The following is an 18,268-nucleotide window of genomic DNA, read 5'->3' as shown; positions in this document are numbered from 1 at the left end:
GGAACAACAGAGGCTGAGAGGTGACCTTATAGAGGTTTATAAAATCATGAGGTGCATGGATAGGGTAAATAGCCAAGGTCTTTTTCCCAGGGTAGAGGAGTCCAAAGCTCAAGGGTATAGGTTTAAGGTGAGAGGGCAAAGATTGAAAAAGGACCCAAGGGGTAATTTGTTCACACAATGGGTGGTGCGAGTGTGGAATGGGCTGCAAGAGGAAGTGGTGAAGGCAAATACAGTTACAACACTTAAAATGCTGAGGCTGGGTAAATGAATAAGAAAGGTTGAGAACATTATGGGTCAAATGCTGGCAAATGGGACTGGATTATTTTATGACATCCTGTTGGCATAGACAAGTTGGAGCAAAGGGTCTGTTTCCATGCTGTACAACTTTGAATCTAGCTGCTCTTGAGAAGATGGTAGCAAGCTGCCCTTTTGAACTTCCTGAGTCCTTGAAATGCAGGGACACTGACAGTGTTGTAAGGGAGGGAATACCAGGAACTTGACCCACCCACAATGAGGGAACAATGATCATTTACAAATCAGGATGGTGTATGACTTGGAGGAATGGTTACAGGTGGTGGTGTTACAATATGTCTGCTCCCCTTGCCCTTCTAAGTAGTAGAGGTTACAGGTCTGGAAAGTTCTGTTGAAGGGAATTTATAGCTCAATGCAGTGCATTTTCTTGATAGCACACACTGCTGCATTGGTGGTGAAGGGAATGTTGAAGTTGATGGATGGGTTGCTAGTCAAGCAGGCTAACTTGTCCTGGATGCTGTCAAAATAGTGTTTTTGGAGCTGAACCCTTTAAGGCAACTGTAGAGTAATCGATTACACTCCTGACTTGTGCCTTATAGATGGTGGACAGATAAGAAATGAGTTACTGTCCACAGAAATCCTAGCCTCTGATTTGCTTTTGTACCCACTGCATTTACATGGCCAGTCCAGTTCAGTTTCTGGTCAGCAGTCGTCCCATGGAGTTGTCAGTCAGGTATTCACCAATGGTCATGTCATTGAGTGGTCAGATTCTGTCTTGTTGAAAATGGTCATTGCCTGGCACTTGTGTGTCACCAATGTATAGTACTGGAATTTACTTACCATCTTTGAAAATATATCGATGTATAATGTATGTGGATTTCCAAATGGAGTGTTCTTGCACTTAGAAGTAAATTAGTAGTTGCTTGTCTAATTATTTGTAGTGTATATTATGACAGCTAGAAAGTGACACTTGTTTCATTTCTGCGCTGGAAGCTAAATGGAGCATAACTCTGTATTCAACAAGGCAGATGCACACTTCAAAGGTAATTTCTCAGATGCAATGAGCAGAACTTTTATTTATGAGCCTAAGTGTGAAGGCAGGTGAAAACAATTGGGAGGGATTTCTTCCAGACTTCAGCTTCCAAGTCCCCTATTGAAAGGCACTGGGACAACACTTCACTCTCTAATCCACGGCCATCAGTGGATCTTGGCTCATTATCCCTGCCCATCCCTGGAGATGTCTGAGATACACTAGAAGGCAGCCTCATGCTTCATGGACACCTCCTTCAGGTTCTCCTGCAAGTGGCTCTGAAGAAAAAAGATTTGCTGTTTTCGCAGGATGACAACAGCAGTCCCAAGTCATCAGTGGTTACAGCGGCGAATACCCTTGGGACTGGATCCATTGCCGTTAGAGAATGAATGATCTCTTGTGTGCCAACAAGGTAAGTGTAGCTGTCCTCTCAGTGCTTCATTCTTCTATGAGTGATAGAATGAGCATTGCAGTTATTTTATCAACCTGTTCAGACATGTTTGACACACCCCCAAATCAGGTGAGATTTGAAAAGACCAGAGGTAAGGATACTACCACTGAGCTATAAGACACCAATGAGTTAGCATTGGAAGCTTGTCAGTGCACTGGATTGTGTGCCAGGCATCTCCATAACATGTTCCATATGCAATCACTGTCTGTCATTTCATCATGCTTGCACATGTTGTATTGATTGCAGCACAGTATAACTGTCTCTCTCCCATCTGCCAATATTCATATTTAAACTCAAAAGGGAGCTATGACATTCAGCAGCTCACACATCAGTTCATTGACCTCTCATCACAGCGAAGTGAATGTAAACATCACAATGCTGGATGTAGGTTTGCTCACTGAGCTGGAAGGTTCATTTTCAGATATTTCATCACCATACTAGGTAACATCTTCAGTGAGCCTCTGGACGAAGCATTGCTGATGGTTCCTGCTTTCTATTTAAATGTTTGGGTTTCTTTGAGTTGGTGATATCATTTCATGTGGTGATGTCATTTCCTGTTCTTTTTCTCAGGGGATGGTAAATCAGGTCCAAGGCAATGTGTTTGTTGATAGAGTTCCGGTTGGAATGCCATGCTTCTATGAATTCTCACACGTGTCTCGGTTTGGCTTGTCCTAGGATGGACGTGTTGTCCCAGTTCAAGTGGTGTTCTTCCTTATCTATATGTAAGGATATGAGTGAGAGAGGGTCATGTCTTTTTGTGGCTAGTTGATGTTCATGCATCCTGGTGGCTAGTTTTCTGCCTATTTGTCCAATGTAGTGTTTGTTACAGTCCTTGCATGGTATTTTATAAATGACATTGGATTTACTTATCTGTATCGGGTCTTTTAAGTTCATTAGCTGCTGTTTTAGTTTGTTGGTGGGTTTGTGGGCTACCATGATGCCAAGAGGTCTGAGTCATCTGGCAGCCATTTCCGAGATGTCTTTGATGTAGGGGAGAGTGGCTAGAGTTTCTGGGTGTGTTTTGTCTGCTTGTTTGGGTTTGTTGCAGAGAAATCTGCAGACTGTGTTCATTGGGTATCTGTTCTTTTTGAATACACAGTTTCTGGTGATTTTCCTCTGCTCTGCATAGTTACTCTGTGCTGCAGTATGTGGTGGCTCGTTGGAATAATGTTCTGATGCAGCTTTGTTTGTGGATGTTGGGGTGATTGCTTTCCCGATGCAGAGCAAAGGAAAATCACCTACATCAAAGACACCTTGGAAATGACTGCCAGACTACTCAGACCCCTTGGCATCATGGTAGTCCACAAACACACCAAAACACTTAAACAGCAGCTAATGAACTTGAAAGACCCTATACAGACAACAAGCAAAACTAATGTCATGTACAAAATACTGTGCAAGGACTGTAACAAACACTACATTGGACAAACAGGCAGAAAACTAGCCACTAGGATACATGAACATCAACTAGCCACAAAACGACATGACCCTTTCTCACTAGTATCCTTACATACAGATGAGGAAGGACACCACATCGACTGGGACAACACATCCATCCTAGGGCAACCCAAACAGAGACATGCATAAGAATTCCTGGAAGTATGGTGTTCCAATCGGAACTCTATCAACGAACACATTGACTTGGACTTGATTTACCATCCCCTGAGCAAAAGAACAGGAAATGACACGTAACCCAAACATATAAATAAAAAGCAGGAATCATCAGCAATGCTTTGTCCGGAGACTCACTGAAGATGTTACCTCGTATGGTGATGAAACTTCTGAAAATGAACCTTCCAGGAAAGCGAGCAAACCTACATCCACAACCTCAAACCTGAGCTACAAATTCTCTCAAAACTTGCTATCACATTGCTTCTAACTGTAGGCTTGTGTGTGGCGAGGGCACCACCACAACTACCTTCTGTGCATCCTTTCTCTGGTGACTCTGGGACTCTGGTTCCTCTCATCATACCCTGCTTATTGTTCCTGAGCCACAGCCCCTGAGTCTCATGTCTCAGGTTTTGTTATCATTGCTTTTTCTTCCTTCCCCTCCTCCTCCTCCTCCTCCTCCTCCTTTATCTTGTTAGTTTTATCAACAATAAGGCAGCTGCTGCATTCAGTGGTTTCAACTTTTGGCACCGAATTACTGATCTGTGAAGAGTGCAGGGGAGTGAGATATATGCTTTGCATTTGTAGTAAGTGCCAACTTTGGGATGTCATTAGGTTGCTGTTAACTTGGGGGCCATGCAGGTGCCTGTACATTTTTAAAAATTCATTCATAGGATGAGGGCGTCACTTTTATTGTCCATCTCTAATTGCCCAGAGGGAAGTTGAGAGTCAACCACATTGGTGTGGGTCTGGAGTCACATGTAGACTAGATCAGGTGAGGATGGCAAATTTCCTTCCCTAAAGAACCATCAGTGGACCAGTTGGAAATTTCCCAACAAACAACAAAATGGATTCATAGTTATCATTAGATTAGTAATTCCAGGTTTTTTCACTGAATTCAAATCCCACCATCTGCTGCAGTAGGACTCGAACCTAGGTCTCTCGATTAATGGTCTAACGATAATAACACTAGGTCATCACCTCCGTCTGACTTCACTGGTAATGCAAGCATTTATTGCCAATTTCTAATTACCCTTGAACTAAGTGGCTGGCTGGACAATTTTAGAGGGCAGTTAAGAGTCAACAAAATTACTGTGGGTCTTGAGTCACATGTAGGTCGTAACAAAAAAGGACAACATGGTTCTTTTTCTTAGGGTGAATAAGATTTTTTTTAAATGACAATTGGCAATAGTTGCACCATTTCCGTTAGGCCAGTGTTGAATTTCAGATTGTATTCCACCATCTGCCTTGGAGGAACTTTGACCTGTATCCCCAGAATGTCAACCTGCACTTCTGGATTACTAGTCCAGTGGTATTGCCATGACATCAGCACATTGAGAGGTGTAACCTACACAACCCATGACTAATTCTCCCCTTTCCTAATATTGATTTGTGCACTTCATTTTCAGCACTTTGCATATGTGTCTAAAATTGCAAAATCTTCATCTATTTAATCTCTGCTCTAAGTCATTAGAAGATTCAACCTGTGTAAGTATCATCTCCAAGTTATTAACTCTTATATGCATAAACTTGTGAATGATGCTGTGGGGATGATTGTATACTAATCTGCTCTTCACAACCAACTACCAGCAGCACTGGTCATGTATCTGAGCTACTAATCTTATAAAAGGTTAATGAATGATTGGAAATTATTGAGGGGTAGCTGTTTGCAGCTTTGCTCACAATAATTTTTGATAATCTCATTTTGGGTGTGCCTAACCACATGCAAGAAGAAGTAGGGCCCTCACTGTTCTGCTGCACATTCTCTGAGACCCTTGGAAAATGACTAGATGAAAAGTTGTGGTTGCTGATTTTATCTTTGCCACTTTCACCCAATATCCCCTTCCCCATTTCATAACTTTTGAAAGCCTTAGAACAGAGAACGTAGAACAGTACAGCACAGTACAAGCCCTTTGACTCTCGATGTTGTGCAGATCTTTTATCCTACTCTAAGATCAAACTAACCTACATACCCTGCATTGTACTATCTTCCATGTACCTATTCAAGAGTCACTTAAATGTCCCTAATGTATCTGACTCTACTACCATCACTAGCAGTACATTCCACGCACCCACCACTCTCTGTATAAAGAATCTACCTGTGACGTCTTTACTAAACCTTCCTCCAATCACCTTAAAATTATGCCCTTTCATTATAGCCATCTCCGCCCTGGGAAGAAGTCTCCAGCTATCCACTCTATCTATGCCTCTCATCATCTCATACGCCTCTATCAAGTTCCCTCTCATCCTTGTTTGGTCCAATGAGAAAAGCCCTAGCTCCCCCAATCTTCCTTCATAAGACCTGCCCTCCAATCCAGGCAGCATCCTGGTAAACCTCCTTTGCACCCTCTCTAAAGCTTCCACATCTGTGCTATAATGAGGTGACCAGAACTGAACACAATATTCCAAATGTGATCTAATCATGGCTCTATAGAGCTGCAGCATAACCTTGTAGCTCTTAAACTCATCCCCCTGCTAATGAAAGCCAACACACTATATGCCTTCTTCTCAACTCTGTCCACTTGGGTGGCAACTTTGATCTATGGACACAGACCCCAACATCCCTCTGTTCCTTCACACTGCAAAGAATCCTGCCTTTAACCCTATATTCTGCGTTCAAATTCGACCTTTCAAAATGAGTCACTTCGCACTTTTCCAGGTTAAGCTCCATCTGCCATTTATCAGCCCAGTCCTGCATCTTGTCAATGTCCTGTTGCAATTTGCAACAGCCCTCCACTTGATCCACAACTCCATCAACCTTTGTGTCATTGGCAAGCTTACTAACCCACCACTCCACTTCCTGATCCAAGTCATTTATAAAAATCACTGCCTTGTCTCCTATTTCCTTTCCTTCTTGAGTTCTCCCACCTCCCTCGCCTCCCCAGTTTTCACTATCTCCCGGGATATTCAAGATTTTTCAACCCCATGTCCTCCTTCAACCATCATTGTTCCTCTGCTCATCCTTCCTCCCCTCCCCAGCAGTGTGCTGCTACAGTCACTTGACTGGCAATCCTGAAGCTCAGGTGAAGGAAGAAAGAACATTCCACCACAGAAACAGACCCTACAGCCAGCAAAGCTGCACTGACAAATGATGCTTTTCTAAACTGAAAATCATTCAATCCATGTGATCTGTATCTTCCTATTCCCTTCCTTTTCATACAGATCTCAAGAAACTTCTTAAATGTTGCTGTTGTACCCATCTCCCACCATTTCCTTTGGCAGCGTATTCCATGCACTTATCAACCTCTGAGTCAATAATTGCCTCTCATATCTTTAAACCTTTGCCCATTTCACGTTGAATCTCTGTCCCCTAGTCATTGACATTTTTACCCTGGCAAAATGACCCTGACTTTCCATTCTATCCATGCCTTTATAAACTTTTATCAGGTTGCTCCTCAACTTCCAACATTTAAGTGAAAGCAAACCAAGTTTGTCCAATCTCTCTACATTGCCAGTATCTTTCAAATCAGGCCACGTCCTGGTAATCTGTATGTGGAGCCTTATCAAATCCTATCTTCTGGTAGTGCGGTGACCAATGCTGAACACAGCATTCCTAATGTGCTGAACTAAAGTTCTATACAGCTACAAAATGGTGTGCCAATTTTTATACTCTATGCCCAAGTGATGAAGGCAAACATGCCATATGCCTTCTTGACCATCTTATCCACTTGTCTTGGAGATGCCAGTGTTGGACTGGGGTGGGAGAAAGTGAGGACTGCAGATGCTGGAGACCAGAGTTGAAAAATGTGGTGCTGGAAAAACACAGCAGGTCAGGCAGCATCTGAGGAGCAGGAGAATCGACGTTTCGGGCATAAGCCCTTCTTCAGGAATGAGGCTGGTGTGCCAAGTGGTCTGAGATAAAGGGTAGTGGGGAGGGAATTTGGGGGAGGGGCGCTGGGAATACGATAGGTGGAAGGATGTGAGGGTGCGGGTGACAGGCCAGAACAGGGGGTGGTGGTGGAGAGGTCGGGAAGAAGATTGCAGGTCAAGAGGGCGGCACTGAATCCGGGGGGTTGGGACTGAGATAAGGTGGAGGGAGGGGAAATGAGGAAGCTGGAGAAATCTACATTCATCCCATGTGGTTGGAGGGTTCCTAGGCGGAAGATGAGGCGCTCTTCCTCCAGGCGTCGTGTGGTCAGGGTCTGGTGATGGAGGAGGCCAGGAACCTGCATGTCATTGGCAGAGTGGGAGGGGGAGTTAAAGTGTTCGGCCACAGAGCGGTGGGGTTGGTTGGTGCAGGTGTCCCAGAGGTATTCCCTGAAACATTCCGCAAGTAGGCAGCCTGTCTCCCCAATGTAGAGGAGATCACATCGGGTGCAACGGATACAGTAAATGATGTGTGAGGGGGTGCAGGTGAATTTGCAACGGATTTGGAAGGATCCATTGGGGCCTTGGAGGGAGCTGAGGGGGGAGGTGTGGACGCAAGTTTTGTACTTCTTGCGGTTGCAGGGGAAGGTGCTGGGAGTGGAGGTTGGGTTGGTGGGGGGTGTGGACCTGACGAGGGAGTCGCAGAGGGAGTGGTCTCTCCTGAACACTGATAGGGGTGGGGAGGGAAATATATCCCTGGTGGTGGGGTTTGTTTGGAGGTGGCGGAAATGACGGCGGATGATACGATGTATCCTGAGGTTGGTGGGGTGGAAGGTGAGGACCAGTGGGGTTCTGTTCTGGTGGCGATTGGAGGGGCGGGGTTCAAGGACGGAGGTGCGGGAAGTGGAGGAGATGCGGTGGAGAGCATCGTCGACCACGGAGGGGAAATTGCAGTCTTTGAAGAAGGAGGCCATTTGGGCTGTTCGGTAGTGGAATTGCTCCTCCTGGGAGCAGATGCGGCGGAGGCGAAGGAATTGGGAATATGGGATGGCGTTTTTACAGGGGGCAGGGTGGGAGGAGGTGTAATCTAGGTAGCTGTGGGAGTCGGTCGGTTTGTAGTAAACAGGGGTGTACAAAGTTAAAAATCACACAACACCAGGTTATAGTCCAACAGATTTATTTGGAAGCACTAGCTTTTGGAGCGTTGCTCCTTCATCAGGTGGTTGTGGAGAATAAGATTATTCTAAGATTGTGAGACATGATTTCCCTTACACAATGCCATGCTGACTATTTCTAATCATTCTTGCCTTTCCAAATACATGTTAATCCTACTTTTCAGAACTTACCCATCACTGAAGTCAGACTCACAGATCGATAGTTCCAAGGCTTCTTGTGACATCTCCTCTTAAATAAATGCACAACATTAGCCACTCTCCAATAATCTGGTACCTCACCTGTAATTACAGATGCTATAAATATCTCTGCAAGGGATCCTGTAATTTCCTCCTTGACTTTGCACAACATCCCAAGATTCAGTAGATCAGGTCCAGATGTTATATCTACCTTTATATTTTTTAAACCCTTCAGCACTTCCTCTTCTGTAACGTGAACTGATTTCAAAACATCAATATTTATTTCACTGAGTTCTCACAGACCATGTGTTCCAAATTTTATCTGCTCACCGTGTGGAAAAGTTTTTCCTTATGTCTCTATTGTTACTTTTTCCAGTTTCTTTGAATATCTCTTTTCTCGTACTGAATCTTCCTGATAATGGAATCAATTTTTCTTTATCTACTTTTTCCAGACACCTTGTGATTTTGAACACATCTGTTGAATCTCCTCTCAAATTTCTATGCTCAAGGCAAACTGTCTCAGTTTATCCATTCTGTGTAACTGAAGTCCCTCATCTTCATTGCAATTCGTATGAATCTTTGCTGTATTCTGTATGATATCTTCAGAAAGTTTGATGCACAAAATTGGATGCAATAGTCCAGTTGAAGCTAAACTCATGTTTTATGCAAGTTGAACATCATGTCATTTTTTTATAAGTCGCTATTATTAAAGTCTGCAATGCTGTAGGCTTTAGTAATAGGAACCTGCATTGAAATGTTCAGTGGTTTATAGATATATGGTTTTGGATCTGGTGCTGCACTGACTTTAGTATTGAATCCCTAAACTTACATTGTCTCTTTGTTTTCTTTTCATCAAAATGAATCCATTCAGACATCAGTACATTAAATTTCATCTCCCACTTGTCTGCCCATTCCGCCAACCCAGGCGCATCCTTTTGAAGTTTTACATTAGCCTCCGCTTAGTTTACAACGCTTCCAAGTTTTGTATCGTTTGTTAAGTTTTGAAATCGTTCCCTTTATGCCAAGGTCAAGATCACTAATAGATATCAGACAGCAGGGGTCCTTACAGTGATTCTGTGGAACTCCATTATAAAAGCATTCTTTCAGAAACACCCATTAACTGCTACTCTATTTCCTGCCACTCAGCCAATTTTCTATCAATATTGCTTCTGTCCCTCATATTCTATGAACTCTGATTTAACCCACCCGACTTTATATGCAGCTGTTTATTGAATGTCATGTCGAAGTACGTGTGTATGAAGCATTATCATCATCAAATCTCTCTGTTACCTCTTCAAAGAACTCAAGTAAATTAGTTAAACATGTTTTGCACTTAACAAATCTTTGATGGATTTACCTAGTTAAGTCAGAATTTCCCAAGTGACTATGAAAGTTGCTCCAAATTATTATTCCTAAACTGATTCTCCTGTAGTTGCTGCTTCCCTTAACATGCTTTTCGATTGTTATCATTAGAGAAATGCAATGCTTCAAAGAAGCCAAGGTCATTCAATGAGGGCAGAGTTTGAAAACACAGGCCCCAGTGCTGATTCCTGAGCCAGAAACCCAACTCCAAATCTGAGTGCAGTAACCCTGCCCCTGCCCAGGCAAAATGGCCCTGACCCCAGCTTGAAGATAGCACCTTCAACCTTCACTGACTTGATCTCACCAAAGCCCCCGACACTTCCCTTAACTGCCCACCCTTCCTTAGCATAGCATACCATCCCTTGGCATGAATGCAGTGACCCCTCTGGAGCTCAGACCTCCAGTAATTGGGACCTGCAGCATCCCAAATGTCAAATGTCAAATGTCAAATGAGGGAGTAACGTTTGTGAAATCTCATTGACAGATGAACGGAGCAGCTATTGCAGGAGTGAGCAATAAACGAAGAGACAACTGAGAAAGCAGGTGCATAATAGGGATTGAATTTGAGAGAAGAGGAGGAGAAAAAGGTTGATAAAGTAAGTAATAAAAAGGGAGAAATTTAAGAATGATCAGAAGAACCATGAAGAACTAAGAAAAATATTGATTTTAAAAAATTCCAACAGCCATTCATGAACTTAAAGAATGAGTCGCCCACAGTTAAAATTCTTCTCTTCCTAGAAAGGGAGCGTGGTGATTATTCATAAGCGATCATCATATGGTTAATAGAGCATATTTATTATGAAATTAAATAAAGCCAGTTTGCTTTCATGCAAGTTCAGGCTACTTTTTCACTTCAACCTTTTCTGTGTTTCAATCCAGTCTTTTTTGATCCTTGCTTTATTTCACTTTCTGCAATTGATTTAGGATGAATTAGCCCTCATTGATTCATCCCTTTCTATGTCTTTCCTTTGTTTATTTCTCAATGCTTCTATCTAATGGGTTGTCCTGATCACTCAGCTCCCAGATGCCCCATTCCCCTTGCTGTGCCTTTATGAGCTGAAGCCAGACTAAATCTTTAGCTGCTGTAATCAGTGTTCAAAGGAGCTTGCAGGTTGCCACAACAACCAATGAATCACCACTCCAGTAGGCAGGCTTTTCTCTCTCTTTTGGGCTGCTGCAGTGGCTCGTTAGTGCACACAACTGCAGTCCCCTCTTAGGTTCAGTGTTTTTGGACAGAGTATCATGGCTTTCTTGGCCAGACAGGCCGGTTTGCTGCTGCCCAAGCCAAGATGGTGCCAGTAAGCCCATGCCATCAGCTTTTTGAGGCCACCCCCAAGGCCATCTGCAGTTTGCCCGCTGGCAGTTCATTGCCGTCCAGTAGTTGTGCTTCAGCCCTGGGGTCTCACTGCGCAAGAGCACAAAGACAGGCACTGGTGGAAGGCAGACAGGAAAAGTATGCACAAGGGTGCAACCACCTGATGAAGGAGCAGTGCTCCGAAAGCTAGTGCTTCCAGTTGAACCTGTTGGACTATAACCTGGTGATTTTTAACTTTGCACAAGGATGATAACTGACTCCTGTTTAGGCAATGTGGCATGGTTTGGTTTCGAAATTTGGTTTGGAATGTGGATTTTGTGACGACTTTGAATTTTAAGTTGTAGGCTAGCAGATGCCATGATGGCCTTCAGAGCAAGAAGTTAAGATGTAAAACTGTTATGTACGGAAAAAAATGGAACCCAAATGGGTTGAGCCAATCTGGGACATCCGTGTCAGAAAGAGGTGTGTTGGCTGTTTTTTTCCCTTACTCCTTTTCTCCTGCTGTTGTTCTGCCACCTCTTCAGCTGGCTGGCGTGAATCTGGGCACAAGGACTGTACCCACATGAGGGTACAGTCTGGCAGCATTCACGAGACCACCGTGGCACATGACCTGAAGTTTGGTGAATAATCCCCCAGAGCAGTCCTGGCATCAGAAGAACTGTCTAATTATCTCAGTGGTTTGTTCAATCTCATTGTGTGCAACTGCATGGCTGCCCACACTGTCCAGATGTGGGAGACTTGTACACTGAAGCCTTGAGTTTTGCCATCAAAAGACAACCCTTGTCATTCGAGAATGGACTTTTTTTGACAGTTCCTCAAACACAGATGGCACAACAGAATTTTACAACATGAAGGCATTATAACAGCTGCTAGGAAGTGGAGGATAAACTGTGTATGGTCACGTACCAGCCGAATATTAAGGGAATGAAATCCTTCTGAGTGATGTAGCGTCTGGTAATTGATAGTGGTTTAAAAAAAGGGAGCAAGCATTTTTTAGTAGCATACTGCTGAATAACAAAGTCTGAAAGCTTCTCAAGATTATGTTTAGAGCTACAGTCATCTTGATACCTACTGGCAATGCCATCTTCATTGCTCTCACACTGCAGTTCCGGCTGCTGGCACGTTTTAATGAGAATGTCCTTATTGAAGTAGGAGAGTCTAACACACTGCTCCTCATAGAAATTCAGGTCATGCAATTGTTCCTTTAACACCCTTGGTGGATATACCCTTCTGCTTGCATCCTTTTCTTTCCCCTATCGCCTCCCTCTTCACCAGCTTGTCCTATCTGTGTCACCTCTCCTTATTGTCTCTGTCATGTTGTTGTTCAAGGGAATGGTAAATTCTTGTGCTTGTCATGATTTGGAGGTGCTGGTGTTGGACTGACATGTACAAAGATAAAAATCGCACAACACCAGTTTATAGTCCAGCAGGTTTATTCAGAAGCACTAGCGTTTGGAGCATTGCCCCGACATCAGGCGGTTGTGGAGTATAAGATCGTAAAACTCAAAATTTATAGCAAAACTTTACAGCCTGATGGAACTGAAATGATATATTGAAAAAGACCTGGATTGTTTGCTAAGTCTCTCATGTTTTAGAATGACTGTGTTGGTTTCAATTCTTTCATATGTAAATCCCAGAACTCTTTTTCGAGTTACATTTTCAAGTGAACTTGAACAATAGGTTCCATGTCAGCTCAGATAATGTATTGGAGGCATGAGGTGCTCTATGTGAGGTTGCCCCAATGTTCAGACTGATTCTATTTATAAAAAAGGGATTTACAGAATCTTACATGGATTCACTCAGGTTTTAAAACATACATACAAACAGTCAAATGTATTGGAATATAACCTGGTGTGTGATTTTTAACTTTGTGCCAGTGTTTGGGAGTAAATGCTGTTTGCAGATTCTTTGAAGTCAGGGCACAGTCCTGACTTCAAACAATTTTGGAAATCAAAAGTACAAGAGTCAGGTGTCCTTTCACACATCAGCAACACTTAGTTATCTCCTCACAGTTCAGAGTATTAGTGAGGGACTTCTGAAAGTGCTCTCAACCTGGAATAAGCAGCTTTGAATGTATCCAGAAAATAAATTGAAAAGTGCTGATCAGTTACAGCATGTCAACAAATCGTTCTTTGGAATTCTGCCTGGAATTTATAGTATTGTAATCTGTGCTCCAACGAATGTGGGATGTTGCACACATTATCTCTCATTTACCTAACATACTTATGTCACTTTTTAATGTGTGATCCTCATGAAAACATGATGTTGTCATGTAGCTTTTGTTATCTGTTGCCATTATTATATTTTCCTCAACCATCCTCCAAATCTGTTGAAGACATTAGCTCAAAAATTTGGTTCTTTTCCTCATGATATTAGACTTTCAACTCAAATTTTGTGTTGGATGACGTTCATAAATTGTTATAGTATTCAGAATAACAAGGAAAGTTAACAAGCTACAGATTTGGGGTCTATAATACCTCTATTTCTGGGAGCAAACAGCACCCATGCTGCATGTACACTGCTCTGTGTATTACTTTGGTGAGGGCACGGGTATTAGCATTAGGATGATGCATGGACATAGTGCACCAGTTATTGTGTAATACTGATTTAGCAGCGGGACTGGCAATCTGACCCCAGCACTCTTTAGCACCCTCACGATCTTCCATTTAATGAGATGAGCTTTCTGTCAGTCACTGATTGATTTCTAGCCTGGAGTTTGTTGAGCTGCTGGGAGATTTTGATTGTGAATTGGTGATGTTCCCCATCGTTCTGACTTTGAGTTCCATTAAAACCATTTGCCTCCAGTATGGGTTCTGCAGTTGCTGGTGTCCGACTGCATGACGAAGGGAATCATCTCATTGTTGAATTAAGAGGAGGAGAAGAGAGTTGTTCTTGGCAGGAAATACTTATCCATCACTCTCTTAGAGGACAGTACTCTTACCTTACGCTCTGAGAGGACCAGTATTTTGGATCCTGTTTTAAGCAGGTAGTGCTCAGCAAAGTCTGCCGCTTCTTGTGCAGAGACCTGCAGTCTCTGAACTGGGTGAGGTTGGAGCTGCCAGTGGCTGTGAATTTCTTCCTTAGATCTGGCTAATATCTCTCAGCACCACACCCTCATCTCTATGAAAGAGGTAACTCCTTATGTCTGGAAAGGAATGTGCATTGTGTTCTCTAACAAATGGACCATGTGCATGGCTTCACCAGGGGAGTGATCTTCCCCATGATGCAGGGTACCATTGGCTGCACATGTGTGTCTTTTCAGGCCTGGTTCAGTGCAGTGATGTGGCACTACCACAAGGAACTGAACACCCTGATTGTGTAGACTGGTATTTTGAAAGCAGCTTATTGTGCTGTGCCCTACTTTTACAGCAACATTTGAGACAACAAGCTACTAATTTACAAGAGTTATCCACAAACTCCAAGTTAATGACTCTTGCAAGAAGCATGCTTGCATTAAGTGCCATGCTGCTACATAAAGGATCATCAGTCAGACCAGCAGATGCTGCAGCGAAGCACTGATGGCTTAGATTGCTGTGGAGAAGGGTGATAGCGCTTGTCAGAGCGCTGTATCATAACTTGTGTGATCTACCATTTCCTGTTTAACCTTGCTACCAGGAGGCCACAGCCTTTCCTACCAAATATATGGAGAGTAGCTGAGAGGAGGAAGGGGAGAGCCCTGCACAACGTCACCTTTCCCACCAGGCTGATGTGATTCGACAGTGGTTTCAGTGAAATGCAACACATGCTCTAGTTTTGGATTACTTTACCTTGGATTGGGAGGCAGCAGGCTGATAGACACCAGCAAGAATACTGACAAAGTGACAGACGCCTCATGAATGCTGCCATTCTGAGAGAGGGTCGCAGGTCCTTATACCACTGTGACCCATTGTGTGATGCCTCTTCCTGGACTGCTGAGTCCCTGAAATCCCTGCAAGCTGAGCTTCTCCTGTAGCACTCAGCCACTGGATGGTGACTGCTGCTGCAGTGCAGCTGAGACACCATCCATCAGTAACTACACAGTGCTATCCACAATTTTTTCTCATGGAACTGCCCACTGTTCCATGCTAGAAAAGGTATGCATCAAGGTCTGTGCAAATTCTATGCAAAGTTTGTGTGAGATCTCCTCACATGGAGCATTGGCAACAGGCACTCTGGCATTCTTAACAAGACACCAGATATCTCAGTGTGTAATCCAATGGAATCCTCCTCTGAATTCCCTTCAGCAGAATTCAGACTCAATCTCACCCTCTGGGACCTTAAAAATGCGTGCAACTCTTCACCCCGCGCCCATTTGCGCTGTGTTGTCCCACCACTCGCAATTCCTCTCTCCTTGTTACCATCAAAAGTCCTTGCACAGCCAGTCTCTGAACAAGTGCCTGCACACCTGAGATCAATGATTGTGTTTAATCACCATTGTTCCCTTGTTTCACTTCTGCTTTGTGCACCAATTCCACTGGCTGGCAAACTGGTAGTTTTTTCAGGATCAGAAAGATGAAAGCTATACGATTGGAGCTCTGGAAAAAGAAGACAGAGACAGCTGTGGGAAAAGAAGACAGAGGATGAGTTGCATTGTTTACACCAGATGCAGTTTGTAAATCAGAAGGCATGCAATGAAGGGTATTGTTGAGGAGCAAACCAGCATCTTTGATCGCAGCACTCTCTGCCCATATTGCTTGACTGGCCATGGCCTCAGTCATGCCATTCCAATGAGAACCAAAACAGTCTTGTTCATGAAAGTGAGGAGGGCTACCCGTCCTGCAGCAGTGAATCAAATTTGACAATGAATATAATGCTATCAGTTCATAGTGTTATAGTGGTAATAGTGTTATGGTTTAATAGATGATACTGCATGCGTGTGAGAATAATAGCAATGGTATGCATGTGAAGATAAAGTTCGGACCGTGAAGTATGAATCTCGTTAGCCATGTTACAACATCTGCCCTTTTTGAGATAAACTCTAACTAACTGGAACTGAAAAAGAAATCTAACTGAAATGAAATCTGAATCATCAAGTTTCTCAGAAAATTATAATTGAATGGAGATGTTCAGTTTCTGGTTGAAACAAGAGGAAAATGCAGTGAGATATTGGAGCTCCAATCTCAGTGATGCAGCACAACACAGAAGAGATGGTGGTTCGATTCAAGAAATGGCCATCAGTAAATGGTGGGAGAAAGTGAGGACCACAGATTCTGGAGATCAGAGTCAAGCGTGGTGCTGGAAAAGCACAGCAGGTCAGGCAGCATCCGAGGAGCAGGAGAATTGATGTTTCACACATCAGCCCTTCATCAGGAATGTGTGTCAATCAGTAAATGGTGCCACAGCATGGTGACACTTAACACTTTACATTTTTTAAAATCAATATGATAATAAATCATTCATTTCAATTCAATTCAATAAATGCAATTGTTGCAGTTTTTACTCGAAGCTAGCATTCTTTGATCCATGCCATTCAGACCATCATGCACAAATTGAAGATTTTCCACTGAAGAATGTGTAAGTGGAACTCTGTTTGATTTGGAGGAGCCGGTGTTGGACTAGGATGGACAAAGTTAAAAATCACACAGCACCAGGTTATAGTCCAACAGGTTTATTTGGAAGCACTAGCTTTCGGAGCGCTGCTCCTTCATCAGGTGGTTATGCAGTAGAATCATACAGCACAATTTATAGCAACAGGATTGCGGTGTCATTGGGATATAATATTAAACAAATTTAGCTTGCGTCTTTCATCTTTTAGCGTGATCATGTTAATTCCAGTTCCTTCATACGTAAGTCCCAGAAGTTTTTTAAAGTTACATTCTCAAGGTAGTTTTTAACAATAGGTGCCAGCTCAGCTCAGATGATGCATTGAAGGTGTGAAGTTAAAGCCCGTCTGTGTCCCAATGTTAGGTCAGACTGACTGTATTTCTAAAGTGGGATTTACAGAACTTTACTTGGTTTGTTTAGGTATTGTTGACTGGGTTAAATCTTCAAGGAAAAAAGAGCTGAAATTCTACTGGGCAGAGTTCAGAGCTTTGCAGGACTTCTGGTTGAACTTGTTTTGATAACAGTTCAGGGAATGTGGATGTCACTGACTCTGCCAATATTGGCGGCTAGTGTCAAACATTTTTTTAATCTTCCAATTGAGGATGTTTCAAAATGGCGGTAACATTTCCTTATCCCTGCAACCTCAGCCACCTCAATTAGTGGATTTCAGACTGGGCGGGCAGGTCTGGGAGGGTTGTGCAATCATCCTTAAGAAGCTGATCATGGTGCCAGACTTCTGTTGGCCACCACTGCTATCAACCTCTTCAGGAAACCAGCATCCACCTTGGGCTCAGAACCTGCTTTAGGTCTCAGCTGTGAGGCTACCTGTGAGACTAATAGAGGAGGAGGGTCACTTGCCAGATGTCCCAAGGAAATAAATAATGGATCAGGAACAGGGATTGAATGCAGTTATTTTCTGTAAAATGTCAGTTATGGGGAGATGAATGGAACTAAAGAATGGCAAAGCCTTGGGAACTGACGGTTTCCATTTGAGGACGTTAAAAGAAGGAGGGGATAACATTGTAGACACCCTCAGTGTTGGTATTTAGAGTCATACAGTCATAGAAATGTACAGAACAGAAACAGACCCTTCTGTCTAACTCGTCCATGTTGACCACATATCCAAAATTAATCTAGTTCCATTTGCTAGCACTTGGCCCATATCCCTCTAAACCCTTCCTCTTCATATACCCATCCAGATGCCTTTTAAATGCTGTAATTGTACCAGCCTCCACCACCTCCTCTCGCAGCTCATTCTGTGCACACAGGAGTCATCCCTCTGGATTTGTAAATTGTACATGTCACTCTGCGTTTTAAGAAGGGTGGAAGAGAAAAGCCGGGGTATAACAGACCAGTCAGCTGAACATTGGTGCTGGGTAAATTGTTGGAGTTGATAAACAAGGATGGGGTAACTGCACACGGTGAAAATTTTGAGTTAGTTAAGGAGAGCCAGCATGCATTCATGACAGGTAGGTCATGCCTGACAAATCTTATTGAATTTTTGTTTGAAGACGTGACAAAGGTAATGGATAGGGGAATGCCTATGGATATTATTTATATGGACATCC

At 43.2% G+C, this 18,268-nt stretch overlaps 1 protein-coding gene across 13 annotated transcripts in view; it reads left to right on the top strand.

Annotated features, from left to right (window-relative positions):
* Positions 1-18,268, top strand: part of chl1b (cell adhesion molecule L1-like b) — a 900,313-nt gene that overhangs the window by 590,797 nt on the left and 291,248 nt on the right. The gene's annotated exons all lie outside the window — the stretch shown is intronic.

Source organism: Chiloscyllium plagiosum, unplaced genomic scaffold (assembly GCF_037043375.1).
Source record: "Chiloscyllium plagiosum isolate Xiang-an unplaced genomic scaffold, Cpla_swu_hap1 HiC_scaffold_14, whole genome shotgun sequence".
Lineage (NCBI taxonomy): Eukaryota > Metazoa > Chordata > Chondrichthyes > Orectolobiformes > Hemiscylliidae > Chiloscyllium > Chiloscyllium plagiosum.
This window is presented reverse-complemented; position numbering and strand designations above follow the sequence as displayed.